Raw genomic sequence first — 8,470 nt, 5'->3', positions numbered from 1 at the left:
CTATCATAGCAATAGTTAACTTCATAATCTACAAGAGATTACAATCATAGCCTACGCCAAGTACTAACACGGATGCACACACTGTCACCATTACACCGTGCAGGAGGAATAGAGTACTTTAATAACATTACTAGAGTAGCACATAGATAATACTCAACTTGATCACAAAGAGAGAGAGATGAACCTCATAGCTACAGCGGAGCCCTCAGCCCCGGGGTGAATTACTCCCTCCTCATCATGGAGGCAGCGATGGCGGTGAAGATGGCGGTGAAGACGGCGGTGGAGATGGCTCCGGGGCAATTCCCCGTCCCGGCAGGGTGCCGGAACAGCGACTTCTGTCCCCCGAATTGGACTTTCGCGATGGCGGCAGCTCTGGATGGTTTTCTCTGTTTCCATCGAACTGGTCGATGTTTTTAGGTCAGGGACGAATATATAGGCGGAGAGGCGGCGCAAGGAGGCGGCTGGGGCCCCCACACTATAGGGGGGCGCGGGCCCCCCTTGGCCGCGCCGGCCTATGGTTTGGTGGGCCTGTGCCCCCCCTCTGGCGGCTCTCGGGTGTTCTGGATGCTTCCGGTGAAAATAGGAACCTGGGCGTTGATTTCGTCCAATTTCGAGAATATTTCGTTACTAGGATTTCTGAAACCAAAAACAGCAGAAAACAGCAACTGGCACTTCGGCATCTTGTTAATAGGTTAGTTCCAGAAAATGCACGAATATGACATAAAGTGTGCATAAAACATGTAGATAACATCAATAATGTGGCATGGAACATAAGAAATTATCGATACGTCGGAGACGTATCAGCAACCCACAAACCTAATTATCATACTTGTTCTTTATTTAAGAACATGTTCTTCAAAAGTTATTCTTTTGAATTATATAACAAGTAATCATCAACCATGCATTCTAGGACTTAAAATTGACAACTTCTCTTTACTTATTATACAACCACTATTCCTGGGTGTGTATGATTGCTACCATGCACTTTACCACCTGCTTATGATTCTAAAACAACACAACCCTTAATAAGAACCTTGTTTGTGAATCACTCTAAAAGTGCAACACACCCTGAACTAATCATTACCACTCACTAATCCTAAATCATCGGGGTAGGTCACGCTTAGAGCGATTGCATCTCATACTTATGCATTATTGCATCCTTGCCAATCTTTTAAACATCGTCCTTACCGGACGATGATGCTATTTCAGAATTTGGAGTTATTGCGTATCGAAGACCTTGTCCGCATAATCTTGCGAGTCAAGAAAGGCAAGTTCATCACTTGCTCATGCCATTTGAGTATTTTTACCAAATTACTTGCAAAGTACTATGTTTATCACTATTGCATAAAAAGCAAAACCACTATTTTCATAACTATGAATATGACTATGTGGTGGGCAATGGAACCATGGATTGTGTTGATATGGTGGAGGTTCCATTGCAAGGGTTATATCCATCTAGGATTAAACAACAAATGTCGTCCAGTGATTCTTGTGCCGTAATACCCGTGTTAACCATAAGATCTAGAGTGGGACGGAATAGTCAATCGTATTTCCACCTCTTGTACATCAACGGATGCGCTTACCGTAGCGTTTGTATCTTGCGGAGCAATTGGTGGGTGGGGAGCCCCTTCTAATTCCCCACGGTATAGCTGTTGCTTACCGTAGCGGTTGCTGCTTGCGGAACAATTGGTGGGTGGGGATCCCCTTCTAATTCCCCACGGTAATGTGGTCTATGATGGGTTGCAGCTGCCGGCGAAGGAGTTTGGTTCGATCCCAGACTGTCGTCGTGGTCGGGGTCCATCCTTAAGTGGTGTAAGTGGACCGACGAGGACCCAGGGTCAGAGTTTGCAACAAAGGGTGGGTGTGCGAGGTAGCGGAGGAATATGATTGGCTATGACCTTATACCGGGCCTCACACCAAAGGAAGTGTGGACGGGGTGTACGCCCGGTTGGCACCAAGGTTAAGATCTCTTATGGGTAAAGCAACACACCTCTCGCATAGTGTAATGAATCGTGACCCGTCACTCCCCGTTCCGGGATATGGAACTGCGAACGCTGCCGGAAAGGAGCTCCATGAAGTTCTAGTAAACCGGTGAAGGCCGACGGACATAGTTCTTCCGAATAAAAGCAACCTTTTGAAGAAATGATTATGAAAACCCGCATTGGTATTAGACTTTCCGGTCTAATGCCGTAGCTAGTGCATTAAACACCTCTTTCCTATAATGAACTTGTTGAGTACGCTTGTACTCATCCCACTCTTAAATCCCCTGCTTAGATATGGAGGCATCGAAGGAGGATCTACAGTGCAACTCGAAGGTCGAGGAGTCAACAACTACTTCATGAGACAGGACCCTGTCAGAGGAGTCAAACATCACATCCAACAGGGATAAAACCTAGAATAGCAATAGAGGGGAACTAGCTTCCTAAACCTAGCTCCTATTTAGATAGAATCTGTTCATAGCCCCTATAGCTAGTCAAATACTCTACAAATAGAGTTCGTGATAGGATTAGACTATGAGTCGTTCTTCTGGAGTTTATTTGCAGATTTACCTCATTGTAAAGTAGGAGGTCAGTGCTGATCTTATGTAACGTAGTCCGTATGTAATTCTATGGACATGCCTTGGACCCGCATATGTTTCTGTTGTACCACTCTGAGCGATATAATACTAGTGGAACAGTGTTTCATTGGTGTTATATCAGACTTGCATACTACACCATGCAGTGGTATGCCGGGTCAACACAAAGACCACCCTCAGCCGTTGATCTAGCTTCTAATCCGATGGCCACCACTCACGCGTACCGCTTCGGTTGAAGTAAGTCGCTGACGCGTGGGACCGCTTGTCAGCTGGCCCGCGTCGTAGTTGGGCTGGCCCCTTTGCTGTTTAAACATTTCGGCCCATTTGCATTCCCGCCTAGCCCATTTTGATTTAATTCAAATAACTTTGTTTCAGCAAATTCTCAATACTGGTCTGTGCTAAAAATTGAATAGTTTCAAATCTACGAACCCAAATTTAGTGATTCAAATTGTTCCAGAAATCTTATGAATTTATCTAACTAACCTCACTGGATTCAACCCCATAGCTTTTGTAGAAATTGTATAGAAAAAATAACAAGTTAGATACTTTTCAGTATTCAAATAAATCTTAAAAATCAACCAATTTGAATTTTTAAGTGAATCCAATTGCAATAATTCACATTTCACAAACTCTAATTTACTATGTAAAAATATAGTATAGGTTCTGTACATGATCATGGGCTAGAAGCAAAATATTGGCAATGTAGTCAATACTAGTCCATTTAAACCATATCAAATTGTTAGGAATTTAAATCTATGAGGTGTAGCACCTCATTTAAATCATTTTCTCAAGTGTTATGAAGTAATTTGATGACCTCTACTGCATAGGCTCACACTTGCTCACTTGAGAAACTTAAATCAAAATGGTATCTATTTTTCTTAATGGTTATTTAAATCACATGAGATGATGAATCTCACTTAAATCATTTTTCTCAAATAATAAGTGTGAAGTGTTGACCTTGGTCAACATGTGATCATCCCTGGTTATTTGAGAAAATTAAATCTTAAGAAGATTCAATGAGAGGAAATTATTTCTCCAAACCAAAGAGAAACCCTTATTCCAATTATCAATGAGAGGAAATTATTCTCCTACTATTAAATAAGGAAACCCTAGCATAATTTGGGAATAAATGTTAAATAGTGATGCTAGATCATTTGTGTGAGCCAATAAGGCTAATTAAGTTTACTTAAGTGTTGTTTGGTGATTGCATCCTCGTATTCGTTTATAGACGCTAATACCGGAGACTATCAAGAGGAAGAGGTCTTCTACCAAGAGGAAGAGCAAGAAAACTTTGATCACCTCACCAATCAAGGCAAGCTATTACCAATGCAAGCTAGACTAATGCAAACTATTTTGGTTGCAAGTTTATATTCTTGCAAAGTGCAAAGCTCTACAAGAGCAAGGCACCATTACATTTTAGGGATTTCTATTTTCGTGCCCTCAGTTCCTTAGTTGTGCTCAGTTTTCCCCAGCTCCTTAGTTTTTCCTCAGTTTTCCCCAAGTGCTTGTTTGAAACCCGCAGAAGCAGCCTCGGACGGCGAGATTCCCGTTAAGTTGACCGCTCCGTGCCGACGTGTGGGGCCGCGTCGTGTGGGCTCGCGTCGCGTGGGGCTGGTAGAAAGGGACCGCGTGGGACGAGACGAGATAGCGTTTGGTTGCACGTGAGCAGGAGCTGGGTTTTGTCTCTCTCGGCCATTGGCATTTCCCTTTTAAGAGTACCTTTTCCGCACTCCTTCTCTCGCCTTTTTTCACCTAATTAGTATCAAATCTAGAGAAGCTTGCATTTCTGTCTTTCTTCAATTATTATTTGTGCCTTTTGGCCCTCGTTGTTTGCCCAATATGGCAGCAAATCTAGTAGGGAGCCCAATCTAGTACTCCATCCGGTCCATATGTATGTAGTTAAATCTAGAAGCAAATCTACAGGGAATGTACGATAAATTCACAAGGTCATATAGTAGAATAGGGATAGATAATATAGATAATAAGCCGCATTCAGCAGCCAAACATAGTAGGGTTCGAGATTCTTCACGAGCAGTACATCACCATCATACTAACAACATAACAACGAGGGATCCCTAGCTAACAACAAAGGGATCCCAACAACAAAATGGAGGAGGCAGCGAGCAGACTACGTCCAGGACTCCGCCTACCCCATATGCCTCTGCCTCCACTTGTTGCTCCCCTTGGGAGCCTTGGGCTTGAGCGGAGGCATGCGCCCGCCGGAGATCTCCACCCGATGGATGCTGCGGAGGTGCATGCCGAGCGCCAAGTGCTTGGCGCGGAAGGAGTTGGGGTTCACCGACGCGCCGACCTTGGGGTTGGTGTGGCCGATTTTCTCGGCATGCGTGAGGAGGCAGTTGAAGTTAGTGCCGCCGAGCCTCCTAGTGCAGAAGGGGCACCTGTAGACACCCTTGGCGATGGCGAGGTAGGAGACGTACTGGCCGACCTGCAGCCTCCGCAGCACCTGGCGAGTCTTGACGTCATGGTGCTCGTCGTCGCTGCCGACGTCGCTGCCAGACAGCTGATCCATATCAAACGGGAATTTATTAGTGAATGAGTTGCAACAATGACTAACGTACATGATAACAAAGTTAGGAAAAACAGAGGCAGCCTCAGTTAGAGTGCCCACCGATTCATCATAGGCAAAGAAACAGATTCCAGATCTGAACTTGAACACATTCCAGATTATTTGCAAAATTAAACGGTTGATATCTTTTGATTCGTGCATAAAATAACTGATTGAGATCCCATTATTACTTGCATAAATTAACCGAACGGCCGAACCCCAAATCTTAAACGAAATCAAGGAGGGATCAAAGCAAAATGGAATAAAATCGGCGCAAATATTAGCCCAATACTCATCCATCCACAGATCCATCTACACCAGCACAAATAGGGTTCAAAAAGGAACGGGGAACAAAAAAGGAAGCAAACCGTAGTTACCTCGTTCCATGGGTCCTCCATGGAGGTCTCGTAGGGGTTCGGGGGCGGGACATACGGCACCGGCTCGTAGGGGTCATATCCCGGCGGGATCTGACCGCGACCGGCGGCAGCAGCCTCCGATGCACCGGCGGAGGCGGCGGCGACGTCCGTTGAGGGGACGGCGGCGACGTCCGTTGAGGGGACGGTGTCGAAGAGGGAGGCGTCGCACTTGGAGCCGACGGCGCCGTGGACGATGGGATTGGCATTCTCCTTGTCCATCTCGCCGGCATAGGAGAGGGGGAGGGAGAGGGTTTTTTGCTTTGGAGAAGATGATGGGACGTGAGAGAGGCGGCGTTGCGTAGGCGAGTGAGAGTGACAGTGATAGTGGGAGGAGGCGTCTATAAAGGCAAGGGGTGGTTAATGTGACCCGCGTCCTACGCGTCCACCGCTGCACGTACGCACGTCTTGGACTTCTGCAATGCGCCACGCGTCCACGATTGCACGTCTTCGACTTCCGCACCGCGACCGGCGTCTACGCGTCAACAATTGCACGTCTTTCATTTCGCACCGCAACACGCGTCCTCGAGTCTAACCCCGGAAATTTAGATATACTCAGGTATAACCTCGAGCATTATACTAGCATTTTTGTGTGCTCAGTTTTCCCCTTGAGTGCTAATACTGGCTAGTGCAATATGCTCAGTTTTACCCTCAAGTAGCTGGTCAACAGATAGTCAACAAATGGGATTAACTAGTTAAATGAGTCATTTAATGTGCAAAAAATTCCGAAAAATAGTGGCACATACTCATGGAGTCTTTACCACAAATTGCCAGTTCTCAAAACATAGATAAGTCATAGATAAATCAAGTTTCACCACAAATTGCCACTTCTCAAAGGCCTTCTCAAATCACCTAGTAGCTATGAAGGTGCATGGTTTTCCATAATAAGCCCTTCCCAAAACAGCTTTCCCCAAAACATACTTTGTCTAAATGAGGCCACAATTCTCACACTCATGTATATTTATGTTGCAAATAGTTTGAGATAGGCCAAGATGGGTTTTATTGTACAAAACACGCATTTTCCATTTTTTAAATCTCATATTTGAATCCCTTAGTCTGTTTATTACATAGGTTCCCTTGGTTTCTTGATACTACTCAGTTTTGCCCTCTCCCTCCACAAATTCTCTCACACGTGCAACATTGCCTCGATTGGTCTAGCCCATGTCACGCGGATCGTGCCCGCCGACCGTTGATCGTATGATCTAACGGGCAGGATAACCTCTCTCTCCGTCGGCGGTTACCTTTCACTCTCTAAGTATGCTAAAGGGCAGTTTTCCGTATTTATTTTCACGCGCTAAAAATTATAAACTCTTTTAGGCATTACTTTTCACGCAAAAAATGATAAACCATCACCGATTTGTTGTAGCCATAAATTTTCACGCAAAAAATGATAAACCGTCACCGATTTGTTGTAGCCATTAATTTTCACGAAAATCCCAAATGATAAACCATCACCGATTTGTTGTAGCCATTAATTTTCACGCAAAAAATGATAAACCATCACCGATTTGTTGTATCCATTACTTTTCACGCAAAAAATGATAAACCATCACCGATTTCTTGTAGCCATTACTATTCACGGTAAAAATGATAAACGAACCAATCTATCTATCTCTGTATTTGAAGTTTGGAAGGGTTCACCATCTAGTTATGTTAACTTTCGAGGTTTTGACCTAAAAACAAATGGGTATTATAAAGCGAAATAAAAGTTCAAAAAAATGTAAAAACGAAACAATCTACCTATCTTTGTATAGAAGATCGTCTGTATGATTTTTGAGGTCATTTAGAGAAGGTAGAAAAATCCCTTTTGAGAAGGTCGAAAAACCTAACTTGTTACAAAAGCTGGTTCCAGTGAGACCTAACCAAATTTGGCATACATTATGCCATATCTATAACAACAAGGAATATCTAAAAGGGAAAGTTTCACAAAATTTGAAATTTATGGCGAAAATGATGCCATACATGATGCTGTTTTTCGAGGTTTTGACCTGAAAATCAATTGGATATTATAAAGGGAAATAAAAAGTTTGAAAAATATAAAAACAAAACAATCTATCTATCTATGTATAGAAGATCACCTGTATGAAATTTGAGGTCATTTAGAGAAGGTAGAATAAATCACCTTGTTAGAAAAGCTGGTTTCAGTGAGACGAAACGGCATGCGTTTAAGCAAAGTGATTTTTTCGAACATCTCCAAATGATCCCAAAATGTGCCATACATGATGCCATACGTGTAACAACAAGGAACCCTATCTAAAAAGTGTCAAAACAGTTTGCCCAACCGTATAGCTCTATCAAAAAGAACCTCACCATGGCGCTAGTATAATTTTGGGCTTAGTTACAAACTTTCGTTACCTAACCTTCAACACGAAACTTGTTTCAAATCACTTTTGACGTACAAGAAACAAATCCCTCCTTGATTCGAGCACCACAGCCTCCAAACTTTGCCGATGCCGATATCGGCATGGTCAGAACGGCTATGCTCGACGCCACTGCTAGGTCACCGTCGGGACGCACCCTCAATCCCGTCCCCTCATTCGATCACTAACACACCAGAGATACCGCCGAGGCCAATGCCGAAAGTACATGCTGATGCCAATGCTGAACATGCATCCACGCCGATGTGGGCACGGCCACGCCGCCCCGCTATGCTGGACGCCACAGACCACCGCGAGGTCTTTCCCTTCGCCACCACACTCTTCTAGCACCCATATATACATGCCAGAAAGGAGAGACACTAGTTTTCTCTACATTGCTCGCGTTCGTGTCGGACACGGTCAGTCAAAGTTTTGAGGTAGTCGTCGATGTCGTCGACCATTTCTTATCTTCTTTGCATGGTTAAACGCGTCTAGTTCATATCTATCTAATGCGTCTGGTCTCGCCTCATGCAGTTATTTGTGGACGTCGATCTCATCT

Source organism: Lolium rigidum, chromosome 7 (assembly GCF_022539505.1).
Source record: "Lolium rigidum isolate FL_2022 chromosome 7, APGP_CSIRO_Lrig_0.1, whole genome shotgun sequence".
Lineage (NCBI taxonomy): Eukaryota > Viridiplantae > Streptophyta > Magnoliopsida > Poales > Poaceae > Lolium > Lolium rigidum.
This window is presented reverse-complemented; position numbering follows the sequence as displayed.